A 16,610-nucleotide genomic window follows, 5' to 3' on the forward strand; every position below is an offset into this window, starting at 1 on the left:
CTCGGCTTCTCAGCCTTGCCAGCAGGAGTGGCACCTGCCCACCCGCCTCCCACCTGCGAGGTGACAGCAGCGACAGCCTCTGAAAAGCACCGAACAAGGCACAAACACCAAGTCGCATCACTGTGCTATTTCTCTGTCGGGGGAGGGAAAAAAAATTATCAGTGTCCTACAAATAAGTCACTGAGAATGAACTTGCGTGAAGTACAACTCAGGAAGAGGAGAAACGCAGCTGAGCTTTCCTGAAGCCGCCCCTTGGGGAGGAAACGAAGCCGGGGCTCCGCTCCGCGGGCGGAGCAGGCCCAGCGAAGGCCCCTGCCCGCCTCCCGCCGAGACGCAGGGAGGCTCGCGGCCAGCCGGTGCGAGCCACCGCCATGGGCACCGTGGTCACCTGACTTCAGGAGTCCTGTGCAGGCCTCGCACGCCGACTCGCCGCAGTTTCTCTGGCCAGTGGCCTTTCCCATCCCTTGCTTTTCCCATCAGCCCTTCTCCAGTCTTCAGCTATTCTACTGGATACTAGTATTTGAAGGGAGGGGAGGTTAGAGGGGAAAAAAGTAGAGTTAAAATTCAATCTGATGGCAGATTTGATAAATGTTTTAGGAGGCGAGAAGTTAATGTTAACTAATGCCTTATCACATTTGTTTTCCATATTTCCTCTTATAGGAGATGTTCAAAATCAACTATGTATCAAAGAACCAAATACAGTTTCTATTTTGTCAATTTTATTGAATTCAATCATGGCATGGAAAAACAGAAGCTTCCAGCAGATGGCGCCAAAGCCTGTCTTTTCTCCACTTCCTCTGCCGTCACTGTTTCTCAGCACATTCCACCCTCAAGAAAATATTTATCAGCAAAGACCGGCTCAAGTTAAGCTCCGCGGCAGAAAATCTCCAGTAAGTTGTCGAGGGAGAAAAAAATAGATCCAGGAGTTGTAGCCTTGGCTGGTAGAAGTAGCAACATCCAGGTTTCCAATTTTTTTCTGGATTTTGTACCAGTTCAGTTTTGAAGGAACGGAGCAACAGGACTAACGTCAGCCTCGTCCCCCACCTGCCACCTCGACCTGCCTCTGACCCCCATCAAAGCAACGACCTGGATGTTTCGGGGAAACAGCAAGGTGCTGGAACCCTGGGGAAGACTCTCGGTCTTAGAGGACGATAAAGCATGAGACCCTGAGCCCCGAGGCCACCTCTGCTCTCATTATGCCCAGGACTGTGCCCCAGGCCACGACCAGGGCACGGGTGGAGATGGAGGAAAGGTAAACAGCTGGAGTGACAGGCTTGTCCCCAAGGCCTCCCCCAAGTCCAGGTGAGAAAACCAAAGAGAATGAGAAGCCAGCGAACCAGGCTGAACGTTTATGCCCAGGTGTTTGTTTATTGCCGTCTGTGTGCGTGGCATTGTGAGGACTCCAGAAATGAACGAGGTGGATAGAAAGTTCCTTCCACCCAGGGCTGTCTCCTGTGTGCTCGTGGTGATCATCCCTTTCTGCCTCTGAGTTCAGTGACATGGTGGCTTCAAACCAGCCACAGCAGGAGTATTTACACAAAGAAATCAGCGACCCCCTACCCATCCACTGCCACACGTATCTGCCCCCACCCCTGCCCCAGCTGCATGTTAATGCGGTACCCTGGTGATTCCCGTTGTAACACGAACTGCGTAATACAGTTGGAGTAGGACATTTCACAGCTGAGAAGCATGGGAAGCATCCTGGGTTTGGATTCAAGGTCAAGCTCCCCCACTTGCTGGTGATCTGACCCTCCCTCGCTACTGAGCCTCCCTCTCCTTAATGGGACTAAAACGCTCCTTAGTTACGGAGCAGTTTTGAAGTTCAAATAAGATGAGTTTATGCAAAAAGCTACATAAAGCATAATGAATTTGACCAAGGACACAGAGGCAACCTGTAAAATCTGTTAAACGATGGTGACGATGTCTGTGACATCCCAGTTTATGCGGCATTCATGAGGTAATGCCTGTTTATTTATTGTTTCATTTGTTCAATATTTGTTGAGGTTTCCTATTTGTTAGACACTGCTATCTGGGCTATCACGAGATGTAAACACACTTTTATGTAAAAAGCCGCTTGTAAATCAGACGGTACCGTACATTTTTTTCTCTCAACTTTCTTCATCTCCGTCATTCTGAACACCTGCTCTCTATGTCCGGCAACTAATATTATACTCCGATGCCTTGATTGAAACTATAATACACGGTCTCCATTGGAAACAATGACATGGAAATGAAACTATGACAAGAAAGCGTCCTCGAAATATGCTATTACCTGAAAACTGGTAATAACAAGATTAACTCTCTATATATGTGAACCTGGGAGAATATACATTAAAACATTCACAGTAGCTTTCTGTAGGTGGAAGGTTCATGATCTTGATTTTCCTTCCTTCTCAAATGTAAGTTTTCCTTTTTCTACAAAAATTATCTACACAATGTTTTAGTTAAAAGTAAAGAAGTAAATTTTCATTTAGCTATTCCCGTCGAATAAGAATAATTTGGATCTGAAAGGAGCCTCAGGGGACCGCAGGCGGGGGAGCAGAGCGGGAGCCGCGATCGTCCTCCTCTAAATGTGCCCTTGTCTTTCCTCCCTTTCCAGATGTGTCTGCTTTGGATTATTAGCCCGAATCTCCGCTCTGTAATTAGGTCCTCATCTTTAATTATCCTCCTGACGTTTTGATGGATCTGCTTGCTCTCGTATGGTAGATTCTCTTTGGCTTGTTTCTTTCTTTTCTTCTTCCTCCTTTTTTAAATGTTCAGCTGCCTGCTTGGTTCTTTGACTTTCCTCTTGGAAAGACTCCTGAACGTAAAGCATTTTTATCCCGACCGGGGGCCTCTTTACGTATAGTCTTCTCACGTTCGCCTCCGGTGTCTACCGACTAATTTTCCCAGAAATTTCCAAGGATGAATCCTAATTCCTCAAAGCCATCATTCTTGGGATCAGAACTTTTTTCCTTTATTTCGTGAAGACTGAGAGCTTTCACACAGGGTGTACAATATTATTTACCATGAAGGCTTTCGCCCTCTGGAACTCAGTGTTTCCACCTGTGAAGTGCATGTTTTCTCAGCTTACTTGATCGTTTTCTTATTGAAAACATTTTGAAGACTCTGAAGCTCGTCTGGCCCCAGCAGACAGACGGACACCAGGCTCCCTCGGCTGTGCGTGTGAGTGACTAGCTCTGGGGCCAGAGGTTGTTCTAGAAGCCAGAGACACAAAGCCACCTCCTAAGATGTGAGGCGGACAGTGTGTGGCTGTGGCTGGCGCTCTGTCCTCCCTCAGGCCGGGGACTCTGCGCCTCCTGGTCGCAGCCAGCAAGAGTTGCTAATTTCTATGGTCTCTCACAAGACAGGAGAGCGCCCCTGAAAAGGGCCCTTCTTCATCAGGACACTAGATCTGCCACTGACTGGCCATGTGACCTCAGAATGCAAAGAGGCCTTCCTCATGTGCAAAACAAAGGGCTATTCGGATGTCTTCCAACTCTAAAATTCAGAAAGAGGACGCATTTGCATTTAAAGACTGGTCTCCACTTTTAAGGTTAAACTGACCAACGGTTTCCAAGGTATCAGAGTCATGGCTGACTCCCCTCCTGGTGTTGGTGATCGCCCAGAACGCCTCCCCCCACCCCCACCTGGAGATGACTCTCGTTCCAGGCGCTTCTATGAAAGAAAGAGCTGTAGTTGGTTTGAGCCATTTTCATATGTGATGAGTCGGAGTAAAGACATTTCCAATGAATGCGTGTGAGACAGAAGCTGCTCAGAGATCTTTGAAAGACAGCCCTAGCGGCGAGTGGCGTCGGGCCCTGTCCACTGCTGAGAAGGCCCAAGGAAAGGGGGCGGGCGTGCGGCGGGGGGAGGCTGGCTTCCTCTCAGACCCAGATGGTTTCCTTGGTGGTTGTCTGTGGTTTCCACAAAACCCACCGATCGTTTAGGAAAGCCTGGTAATTATGGGATCTTGAATGCTGTCTCTGGCCCCCAAGCTGGTTGTTAACCGGGAGCCTGAGCTGGTGGCCGCAGCAGACGCTGGAAATTCCGCCAGCGCTGCCCGCGGAGCTGTGCACCCTGTACCCTAGGGGACCGTGGGGCCTTTCGCTCTCTAAAGTCCTGTGTAGATCTTATTCCATTTATACAACCAGAAAAGGGGGAGAAAACGTAAGATTTAATTTCCAGATTAGGAACTGAGGGTCAGAGAGGAACAGTAACTCGCCCCGTGTCCCCCACGCCTGCCCCCAGGACCACGGTCAGCCCCTGCGTGCTTCCCCGCCCGCGGGCCTCCTCCGCTCCTCTGGCGGGTCCACCCGCCGCCTGCGCCCCCCGCCCACGGCTCTCGCGGGCGCTCCCTGCCTCTCCAGCCAGGTGGTAAGTTTCTCGAGCTCAAGGAGCCTGTCTCCTGCTCAGGTTTTCAACCCAAGCTACCTAGCGCCAAGCTGGGCACATTGCGCCGGGCCCGATGGCCAACGGGCCAGCAGAGGGTCCACCTCTGGCCTCTGGTTCACAGGCCGCACAGGCTTTTGGCTCGTGGAGTGACTCAACTTCTTTCGTGGCAGCTCCTTAGAGCCGACCAAAATGTGGCTCTCCCAGAGCCGCCCGGGGCCCCTCAGCACCTTCTCTGGTTACCCCTCCCCGGGTAACATCTCTCTCCCCGCCCGCCCCCCCCCCCCTTTCTCTATAAATACATAGTCCTTCGTTGAGCACGTTCTATAACCCAGGGTTCTGAGCCATCACTTTGAGTTATTCTCTCCCATGTATATGTGAGACATCCGTGTTAATGGACGCGGGATCGTCTCATTGATCTCTCATTACACAGTGTCATCTGAGAATCTGTGATACGAGTGGAAGGCAGTGTTTCCTGGCTGCCACCGTCCTGCTGTCCTCCCCGTGTTTTGTTCCTCTGGGCGTTTACCTGGCCAGCTGGGCCCGGAGCACCAGCCCCCCTGCCAAGGGCTGAGAGGCCGGCCTCCGAGCTGCCCGATCCCCACCCAGGGAACGCCGGGGTGGCATCCTCGCCTGCGACGACTTGCTTTTAAGGAAGAGACTTTAAAAGCACGTCAATAGACAGCGACACTTAGTATGTCCAAACACATTTACTGGGAGATTCTTTTTTCCAGGCCGAAAAAGTCAAAGGTTTATTTTCTACTTGTCGGCAGCTCATTCGAGAGTGTAACACCATCCCGCACGGGACAGAGATTTATTTTGCTGTTTTTTCATGGGATCTCAGCATTCTCCCTCAGAGACTGACTGCCAGGTGTGCCTACCTGAGCATCTACTCGTTTGTCCCCTAGAACATAACCCCGGGAGGTCGAGGACCATGAGCATTTTGCTCACGGGAGACTGAATGAATGATAACAGTGACCCCCACGACCACCACCCCCTGAGGACCGACGGTGTATGCCGGGCAGACGGCCGAAATGAGACCTCAGAGCCAGGGCAGGCGCAGGCCCAGCGACTCCCTCGCTGAGAGGTCGTGTCCCCCCAACCCCCCCACCCCCCATCCCCGGTCCCACACGTTCTCAGACTGCTGGGCGCAGAAAGCGCGCGATTCCAGGCGTCCTGTGCCGTTAAAGTTCAGGCCGGATACAAACACGGCTGTTACGGGCTCACGTCGAGCTCCCACTTTCTTCTCATCTCCGTGTTTGTGAACAGGCCACACGGAGACGCGGCTTAAGACACAAAGAGGTGCAGGGCGAGTGCGCGTCTGCTCCGTCCGCGTCTGCCCGGCCCGCGCCCACAGCGCACCATCGCCCCTGGGTTCTCCGTGGCGTCGGGGTCTCCTTATCCCAACCCGAGCAGGCACGGAGCTGCCGCGTCCACAGGGTCACGTCGCCCACCAGCTCCTCGCTCTGCGCCGCAAACCGAGTGACCCCTCAATAGACACCTGTCGATGAATTCGGTTAACTGGTGGGGGTCGTAACCGGAAACGAGACACGAAGGAATGTAACCCCGCCACGCGCATCGCAGATGGGCGGACGCGCACGCCGACCACGGAGCCACCGGCGCGGCCCACGGAGACGCCTGCGCGGACCACAGAGACGCCTGCGCCGACCACGGAGCCACCTGCACGGACCACGGAGCCGCCTGCGCCCTTCCCGCTGCAGCCCCGGCCCGGCCCACCCCGCGTCTCGGCCTGCGTTTTGCTTCCTTTTTGTTTTGTAATGGATGTGAGCAGCTTAAAGGGCTTAAGGGGAACAGCGTCTGGCACCAGGACAGACCCCGGTGAGCGCTGGAGATTGTCACCCGGTGCGGTCTTTCCCTCCAGCCGCCTTCACCTCGGGCGCCCCGTTAATCCTGCGTCGTGGGCTGAACCGTGTCCCCTGCAATTCGGATGTGTAAGCCCTAAGCCCCAGAAAGGGGCGGTCTTGGGAGACGGGGTCTGCACAGAGGTGACTAAACCCTAAGGAGGTCACGTGGGTGGGCCGGGACCCGCTCTGACCAGAATCCTCACACACGTGCACACGCACGCACGCACGCGCACACGCGCGAGGGAAGCAGTGCGAGGACACAGGGCGAAGAGAGCTCGGAGCGGGGGAGAGGCTCGGGGGGCGGAGAGAGGCTCGGCCGGCACCCTGCCCGCGCCTTCCTCCCGACCGTCCGCCTCCAAGGCCGTGGAACCGATTTCTGTCGTTTAAGGGGGGGGGGGCGGGCTTTGTAATTTCTGTTGTTGGGGGGGCGGAGGACTTTGTATTGACTGCCCTACCAAGCCAGTACGCTAGGCTTAGCCCCTCGCTTCCCGAACACAGTAAACTGGAGAAGTTTTTGTCTCTGAGTTTGGGAGCTGGACCCTGTGAAGGAGGGTAGGAGGCTGGGCCTGCGGGCGCCGCGGTGGCCCCAGGAGCCCTGCGGCCGGCCGGGGTGGAAGCAGCCCACCCGCCACTCTGGCCCGGCCCAGAGCTCCCACCTCTTGGCTGACGTCCCCTTCTGTGCGTCAGCCGCTCAGGGTGGTTTGTGGGGTCGCAGTGCAGAGGGTCCTGGCGGGTACAGCCCCTACGGAGCGTGACCCTGGTGCTGGCCGCTGGCCGGGCTCCAGCCTCCTCTCCCTCTCCTAATAGTGCGCCTGGTACTGGGGCCCGGGCGTCTGGCCCCTGGGCCTCCCCTCCTGGCCATGCCGCTCAGGTCCACCCCCCAAGGCTGAGCCTCCCTCCTGCGGCTCCCTGCCTGGCATGGGTGTGTCCTGCCTTTAATCAGCTGGGCAAACCTGCCCCTGTGGCCTGCCCCTCAGCCCCGGGCGTCTTGGAGGCTCGCAGAGGGGGGCAGCTACAGGCCACCTTCCAGTCTCCTGCAGCAGAGCCAAGAGGGACCCAGACTGGGACCAAACACAGGTGCTCACAGGGCAGCTGCCATCGCACGGTGGCTGGTTCACGGCAGTCACCCAGCAGCTCTTCCCTGGGCGGAACAGAGCCGGCCGCTGGCTGGGCTCGGGGTCCAGCGCCTGGCTGTATGTTTAAAGCCACCAGGCGGGGCAGGGGAACTCACGGTTCACAGAGCCACCAGCTGCAGTGACCCCGTGATTCATGTGGGCTCACCCTGGGTCGGCCGGCGTCTCCTCCCTGGGCTCGTTGGACAGCGCTGGGCAGTGACTCAGAGCTAGACTCAGGCTTCCGGGGCCAGCTCTGCCCCGGGGAAGCTGTGCGCCCTCAGGGAAGGCCCCTCGCCTCTCTGAGCCTTTCATCGCCCATGAGCCAGAGAAAACGTATTGTAAATTAAGGGGCATCTGCTTAGCAATGAGCAAAACGCTGTGCTCGAGACATCTTATTCCAACACTTTGAAAACAGTTGTTGGTTTGTTTGCACGTTTGGTTTTCCTCCTGCCCGTTGGGCTCCAGTCCGTGGCCTCCGCACCCCACTGCCACGTTCTGACCTCGGGGTGATCCCAGACCTGCTTGCCGTCCCTCCAGACAGCCTGGTAGCCCGAGGCCCCCGCGGCCTGTGACATCTGACCTCTTTGCCAACTGTGCCTTTCCTGTTCACACTCCTAGTTCCCACTTGGGCCTCGAGCCCTCCCCAGTGCTGGACTTCTCTTCTTTCCGCCCTGAGCCCGTGACTCAGCCCTGGACAGGGAGTCACACGTCTCCTAAGTGGCTGCTCGATTCAGGGACATGTGCAGCTGAGTCACTTGTTACAAGGGGCAGCGAGATAAGAGGAGGTGCAGAGATGGCACGCAGCCCTCCCCACTCGCATAAGGGCGGCTCGGGGTCCCTGTCACCGCCTCTGGCCCGACGCGGCAGCGCCCCGTTGGCGCCTCTTCCAGAGTCAGGGCTCGGCGCGCCTGCGCGTTTCGGTGCACGTCACAGCAGCCGCACGCGGCTGACGGTCTGGTCAGGACAAGAGCCAGGGTGACCGGCGAGGCTGTATCTCCGTCAGCGAGGGCAGCGCTTGTCCGGCGCAGACAGGGCCCGAGCCCCGAGTCCGCGCTCAGCCCGGGCGTGCGGGCGGCTGGCCGCCCCCTCGGCCCCCCACGCTGCCGCACTGCCCTGTGCTCAGCCCGCTGCCCACGGCCGCTCGGGCTGCCGCCCTGGCGTGGGGCCTCCCGCTGTGCTATCGGGGGCGTCGCGCTGAAGCCTCGTTGTCGTCGAGCTTGTCAGAGCAGAGCGGGCCACGTCCCGCCGCCGGGTTGTGCTGAGGCAGCACGTGCCCGGTCACAGCTGCTGCGGCCACAGGTCAGTCTCGCTGTGGACAGAGGGGAGCAGCCACTTGCTCTCCCACGGGCTCCCCAAACTGCCTCTCAACCCTGACTCCCCCGCTCCCTGACTCCCCCAGGCTTTCCCCCTTCCCTCCATTTAGTCGGTGCTATGAACTGAATCATGTCCCCCAAATTCATATGTTGAAACCCTACCCCCCAATGTCATGGTATTCAGCACCAGGGCCTTTGGGAAATAATCAGGTTTAGAGTATGTGGGGTCCTCATGGTGGGATTAGCGACCTCCTAAGAAAAGACACCAGAGAACTCACTTTCTCTCCATGGTGTGAGGACACAGCCGGAAGGCACCTGGCTGTCTGCAAACCAGGGCGGGACCCTCACCAGAACCCAACCACACTGGTTCCCTGAGCGTGGCCTTCCGGCCTCCGGGACTGGGAGAAAATAAACTTCCGCTGTGTAACCCCCATCTGTGGCACCTCGTTGTCACGGTCCTAGCATGCGGACACCGTTACTTTCTGTGTTCTTGGTCCAGTACAATAAGTCAAACATGGGAGTAATTATCCCTGTGGCTGTCTACACAGCACAATTAACAAGCACGTTGTTTTGGATCTGCTTTTAGATGCTCCTGGACCGAGTGTAAATTTCCTCTCCTCTCTAGGAGCACCCTCCTAGAGAAGGTGGCTCTGATGGTCTGATCCCAGGGCACCTGTTGGGACCTAGGCCTCTGCTGCTCAGGCTCTCCCAGTCCAGATGGCGCAGTCCCCAGGAGCCCAGCCTCCCACGCACCCACGGAGCCCGTGGTCGGTCCCCCTGCCTCCTCTTTCTCCCCTTCTCCATCTCCAGATAAGAGGCTGCAGGCGGCTCCTCCCTGGCTTGTGGGCAGAGAATTTATTCTTCCCTTTCTAAATACAAAGAGGTCAGTGTTCGCCCAAAGGAAAAATGCAAATGAGGCGCCGGGTGTGGCTGGGCCCAGGTGCCGGCTTGCCTCTTTTCTTAGGGTGGCCTTTGTTTTCCCTTTCACCAGACTGGGCCTGAACTAGGAAGATAACCAAAAACTCCTACTACGCCGTAACAGGGACTTCACAGCACACTGGGCAACATGAGTTTTCACTCAAAGATGGTTTAAGATTAATCGCTGCACAAGGAACCCTGTGCGCCCTGAAAGCTGTGGATCCTGATGGAAAAGTCCATTTAAGTTTCCTCAAACTAACAGCAGTCCTAAAAATCTGCACAACTAGCCATTACAAGGTATGAACCTGAAACTCTCCTGAACTCAATAATAAAACCAGTATTGATCGTTTGCACTAGAGGAGAAAAGGGCTTTCCATCCTCTCTGCAGAAATGACAGTGCTGACTCGTTCTTGTGGGAAGAGGGCAGGCAGCTGAGAGGTGTGGGGAGGGTGTCTGGAGATGCCTCAGGCAGTTAATAAGCTAAAATATTGCATCATTCTCCTGGATTTCATGATGTTCATAGTACTGGTCAGCTTCTTAAAAATTCATAGGTTGTTGTCTAAATATTCACGATAGGACCTAATTTTGTGTGTGTAGTTTTTTCTCGAAGAGGCTTTAGGATCCGCAGAGCTGGGTGTGACATGGCCTCGTGGACAGGTTCTCGGTGGACAGTCAGCGCGCCCCTCACCCTCAGCCCTTCGGCCACCCTGTGGCTCTCAGCGAGCCACTCCATAGCCCGCCAGACCCGGGAGCCTCGGCCGCCCTCTGAGGCTAGGCTCCTGTGGACAGGGAGAGCGGATAAGCCTACGGCAACAGCCACTTCCTGCTGGGCTTGAAACCGACACCCCCTCGGGCCTGGGCAGAGGGCGAGTCGCGGTGGGGTCTGCTCCCTCTTCTGCTCCTCGTACCCGGCATCACTTCCCTGGAGATGCAAGTGGGAACCTCCGAAGGAGCACGTGGAGCGCTGGGGGCAGCCCAGGGACCTCGAAGGCCCTTCCGACAGCTTTGGAGAAGAGCCGGGTCCTGAAACGTGGGCGAACCGCCCACACGACTGCCCTGGAGCAGAGGGGGGGGGGGGCGGCAGGAACGTGGTCGGGGGCTTTCCTTCTGCTTCGGATGCACGACCCGCAGTCCGCACTCCTGACCACGGTGCAGCCCGGTTTATACTAAGTTCCGTTTTCACACCAAGGCCACTTAACGCCCAGGTTTTAACGAGATTAGGGGATCATGGAAAGAGCCTGAGCTCCCCAAGGGGGCCGGGCCATCTCCCCACCACTCAGCTAGCGCCAAGGACTGTCCTAGATTCAGAATTGTAAGTAATGCGGATCGGGCCGCCTGACTGAATGAAACCCCGATGTACTTACTAGTGGGAAAGATGAAACATTCGAACACGGAGTTATGTGATGATCGCACCACTAGGTAAAAGCCACTAAAAAATTACTGAATTGTACACTTGAAATGGATGGATTTTATGACCCTACAAAGTTGTTTAAAAAACTTGATATGTTTCATGGCCTTTAAATTCAGGAATTAACAAGCATAAGATTAAAAAAAAAAAAAACTGGTTCATAAATCATTGATATTTCACAAAAAGTAATATTTTCTTGGTGAAATAGGAACTTTTATACCAGAATAACCTCATCACGTATGCTGTGGCACCTGCTCTGCCTCGAATCTCCTGGCCTTCCTGAACCCCTCATCGTTCAAGGCCTAAGCTTGCAGTTCAGACCAGAAACGCACAAGAAAGGCCGACCTTGCCCTGAATGGCTAAGAACAAAGCCAGCCAAGCAGTCGCTCGCTTGGCAGAGAATCAGACTCCTGACGCATTGCTCGTGGAAATGAGGAGGTCGCCACCCCGTTGGTCGCTGTAGGTCTGCTGAAGCGCGACACAGCGTCGCTCGGAGCAAAACGAGTGTTTCAGGCATGGGATCTGGAGACCGGAAGCCACGTGGCACCAGTTTCCAGGGGTTATATTTAAAGCACGTGAAAAAGCGACGATTCTGTGGCTCCTGTAGCTGCTGAGTCATTTCACCCAACCAAGTCCACTCATCAGTACGAAGGAGCACGGTTTCCACTGCCCGGGAGACAGGCCCCCCGCACTGGCCCGACGCTCCTGGTCAGTGTGTCCCTCTCAGGGTCCTTGGTTAATATCCTGGGCCGAGCGGGCCGAGGCTGGCCGTGCGGATTCCCACGAGCTGGCAGCCGCAGCAGCACCAAATCCATCCGAGGGGGTCTTTCCTGGGAAGATACCAGCCAGGGTTTGTTTGTTGAAACGAGCTACTCAGCACCTTGGAAGGTCCCTGAGTGGAGCCCAGACAGGTGCTGTAACCTGGCGGGCAGCAGGGCGGCTGCAGTGGGGGTCCCCGGATACCTGGCGCCCAGTCTGGATGGGCAGTTCGGAGCTGGGACAGATGGCTGGTGACAGCTGGGTCCCTGCAACCAGCCACAGGGCAGCACGGCAAGTCCTTCTGGCCTGCCCTCTCACCCCTTAAATGCTTAAAAGGATTTCTGAGGACGTACTGTAAGAAAAGATCATTTCTTGCAAATGTTACATCCCTCTCCCAAAGAGTTAATTTTAGGCTTCTAACTACGTGTATAGAACCGTCTGGGGAAGCCTATCGTGTCCCATCGTTTTGGCCCCGAGCATCTGAGCTCCCTTCCTGCGTCTGGAAATTTCCTGTTCTAGGAAGCAGACGCTCCGCCTGGAAGCTGAAGATACTAGATTCTCATGTCCCCCGCCCCCGCTCGCTTGGAGCCACCGGCTCCAGGCTCTGCCGATCAGATGGCCCTGACCCGGGCTCAGAAACGGAGGCTCTCGGCTCAAAGACACAGGAAGTGCATCATCTATTCTAGAGAGAGATTCGCTCGCCCACCACCTTACACCCCGTCCCCTTGCCTGCCCCATGCCGCAGAAGCTGGCCCAGCCCCGTACGAATTCCGACACGCCTTTGTCTCTCTGGACGGCCGCGTGGTGCACTTCTGGCCACAGAGACATATAGGTGGAGGTGCCTGTCTCGAGATTTCTCGGAAAACTCTTGCCTTCCAGATACAGGAGTCACCCTTCCTGTCTTCTCCCAATTTCTGCCTGGAATGCAAACGTGACATCTAGGGCTGCAGCAGCCACCTTGCGACCATGAGGGAAAAGCCCCGAAGATGAAAGCCAGGGTGCTCAGGATCGGGATCGAAGGAGCCAGGGTTCCCGGCAGGCTTTTCGGATAGCTGAATCCACGCTAGCAGCAACCGACTTCCAGAAACGTGAAAACATTACTATTTATTTTAAAACTCTTATTGCCAGGATTCGGTACCGTCCCCATTCTGAACGAAGGCAGGCAGTTTCCAGTGTCCGGCATTGGCGTGGTCTGCAAAGTGGCACGTCGGAGCCAGGGGTGGGGGCCGAGCGACGTCCGTCACAGAACCAGCTCTGCGGCATTATTTCGAGTGTCGTTCCTCTTTCTCAGCCTCCAAACTCCCCCAGAAGTCCTGACGGCTTTATGAGCTACATAATGTGTCTTTGAATGCATTCTATTTCTGCTCAAATTCACCACAGTTTAATGAAAAAAGATGAGGTCATTAGTGCGGGTCCGAATCCAATATGATCGATGTCCACGTAAAAAGAGGCATTTTGGACACAGAGGTGCACACGGAGATGCAAAGATGAAGGCAGAGCCTGGGGAACCTGACGCCCGGAGCGGTGGCAGCAACGGGCCACCAGGGGATGGGGAGAACGTGAGATGGATCATCCGGTCCGGTCGGCTCTGAGGACAGTACTAATTCAAGTACCGTTGAGACCGTTCATGGCACAAATGATCCCTGTGGTCACTTGCAGTGAAGGTCACCATACAGCAAAGGACCCACGTCGAGAAACCGAGAGACGAGCACGAGGCACAATCGAGACCTGAGGGAGGAGGGGTGGGTGCTAAGGGCTGGGAAGCTTAAGATGTGGACGGCCGGGTCTTGAATTCTAGTTCAAGGCAGCTCGAAAATCGGGGACTTTCACTGACTATGTGACATGAATATCTTATCTTTTGTAACCGCAACTAAACCGAAAGACAGAGCTGTGGGTTCCTGACTCACAGTATCTGTGAACGTCACACCCCCTTGTCTCTCACTGATAGTCCGGGCGCCGAGCGAGCATCGGGAGGCTCTGCAGGGGGGCGACACAGCACGAAGCTCCCCGAGTCGCAGGGAGGAACCCCTGCTCCCTGTGTTAAGGAGCCGTCCCTCACCTGCTGAGGACCTACAGCGTCCTGCCCGAGGCAGTCGCTTGGCAAGGGGGAACGCCAGTCCCCTTGTCCTCCCATCTCGTCATTGTCTTCAGACCAAAACCGCAGCAGGATGCCACCAGGTCCTTCGTGTTTAAACCCAAACCGGGACGGTGGAGGCTTACGCCGCGAAGAAACGGCAGGAGTTTGCTCTTTAGCTTGGTAAAAGCTGAGCACACACGGGGGGCTTCCTGAGGAAGTGCGGCTCGGGGGCCTCCTGGGGCTGGCGCAGGGCCCTGGCGCTGGCTCGCTGCTGGGCCGGCCGAGCCCACTCCGGCGGCAGCCGCGGTGGCTGAACAACGTCGGAGCAGGAATCCAAGCGAATGGGAATGTTGGCGAGGGCCCAGGAGACACTCCCTTCGTCAGGACAGTGAGAAATGCGTTGGCGAGGGAAGCGCCACCACCTCTCACGAGCACAGTCACGGCTACTTTATGCACCTTGGGGGTGCCGTGGAGCGCCGTGGAGCGCCGCTGCGGCCTCCCTCCCAAGTGCCAGAGGCCAGAGGTGGCACAGCCTGCAGGAGAGGCGAGGTCATCTCAGCAGAAGACGTGATGACTGTGACTGTTCCCGGGGCCGGTCTGGGGATCAGAATCGTCTGCACATCAGACATCTTTGGCAGAAACAAGCTGAGCGTGAGCCCCTAGGACCAAATGGATGGGCAGCCCGCTATGCCCCACATAATCCACACGACAGAAGCAAACCGATAGCTCTCCGGGTCTGACCTAAGTCATCAACAGACAATCTGGTACCCACACCAGTTCTCAGACCTGAACTCGATTGCTCCGGAAGTGCTGAATCCCTACAACGTCCCCACTTGTGTCCGGTTACTGTAGAGGACGGACAGGTCTTGGAGAGTGGCCGTGGGTTATCAGAAGCTTTCTAAGGTGGTGATTTCAACCTAGGAAAATGTGTTTTCCCCATTCCCAATAAGCAAAGGACTCCAAGAGCTGCCTCGTCTCACCTGGCAGGGATGACTTTCCATCTTGCTTCAGAGTACGTCACCTCTGGCACCATGCCTCAGTATGACCTACAGAAATCATCACCTAAATATTCTTTGGGATATTACGGTGACCTCTGCATTGATGATCTATACTATGAAGGTCACAAGGGCGGAATAGCAGATGTCAGTAAGAAATACGCAGATCGTAGTGTGAGAAATAAATCTCAGGAATCTACAGGTCTGTGACCTTCGGGAGGATTTTTTAGGGGTCGTGACCTACGTGGAGAGATGGCCTGCGAAGAGAGGGGTGGATTGTACTTCACACCATCGGCTGCCTGGAAGAGAGGTGGAGTGCTCTGAGGGCCTCTTCACGGAAGCAACATTTATCATGGCCTGGGCCTCTCGGGACAAGCCACTTTTCTTTTCTTTTTTTTTAGTACAATAAAATATAAAGATATTTTCGAATGTCCAGGCAAGCACAGGGAAGACATGGGTACATAACGTATAGTTTCTGTCATAGGAAACTTCTAAACAAATGGCATGACTGACAGTTAGGCCAGGATGCTCTGTAAGCACACGGGTGGTGCTGCACCTGACCTAATCCTGAGTAGATGGTGCGTGGCGTGGTCTGGGAAGACTTCCTGGAGGAAGGGACCGACCCCCTCACAGATGAAGAGAAGCTGGCCAGTTTTTGCAGGAAGGGGCGGAGGCAGTTCTATTGGCCTGGAAAGTTCAGAGGTGTTAACACTTTTCTCGAGAGACTCTGAGGAGAGACTCCGGGGAGGTACAGGCGGGACTCGGGTAGGAGTCTGGACTTCCCCCTCAGAACGAAGGGCAAGGGAAAGGAATGCATGTGACGTGGTCAGATCTCCTCTTTAGAAAGAACATCCTGGCTGCTCTATGCAGAATAGGTCGAGGGGAACGAGATCAGAGGTGGGGGGACCCATTCCCTGTTTTCTCTTTAAATCGCGATTGGGAGAAAGGGAAAGGGGAGAGAGACTGGAAAAGGAACCTGACACCAAAGCCACGCCTGGCCCCGATGGGTCACCTGAAATATATTGGGAAGGTGTCCACTCTACATAATTGGGAGGAAAAGTAGGGCTGGACGGATCCAGGCTCTGAGGGGCCCTTTTCAGGAAAAAGACAACACAATTAGGCACAAAGTTGACTACAGGCATCCGTATTCCATTGTGCTTTGCTTTATGGTGCTTCACAGGTGTGGTTTTTTTTGTTTGTTTTTGGGTTTTTGTTGTTTTTGTTTTTTGTTTGTTTTTGTTTTTTACAATCTGAAGGCCAGACTCTCCACCAGCAAAAAGAGCACCACTCGCTTTATTGCAGTGGTGGGGGACCCGACCCCCAGTATCTCCTAGGTGTGCCTATATTTAAGATGAGAAAATAAATCGCCAGAAATTACTGGAGCGTTGGACAGTCGGGTCCCTCCTTCTGTTTACCAGAACTGCTTGCTTAGAAAAGCTTCCAGAGGCAGCTTGGCGTCCCCTCTCTGTGCACAGTGCCCTACAACTCGGGCACCCCCGGGAGAAGGCTAGAGAGGCGCCTGGGGCCTAAACGAAGTCAACTTCACCCCCTGGGAGGAGCCACCCCCCAGACGCAGTGAATGAGGGCCTCGTTGGTCTGGCGGAGGGACCACCCAGCTGGGCGGGTTGGATGGGAGCAGGAGGCAAAACGAGCGAGCAGGGCCACTCCACTCGGAGTCCCGCGGCTCCGTCCGCTCCCGCCCTGGGCTGCCCCGCACCGGTGCGCTGCTGGGAGGTGGGGCGCTGTGTGCGTGGGGCGCGCGGTGCTGGTCTCCGGGAGCGAACGGCCA

The sequence above is a fragment of the Rousettus aegyptiacus genome, unplaced genomic scaffold (assembly GCF_014176215.1).
Source record: "Rousettus aegyptiacus isolate mRouAeg1 unplaced genomic scaffold, mRouAeg1.p scaffold_m13_p_18, whole genome shotgun sequence".
NCBI lineage: Eukaryota > Metazoa > Chordata > Mammalia > Chiroptera > Pteropodidae > Rousettus > Rousettus aegyptiacus.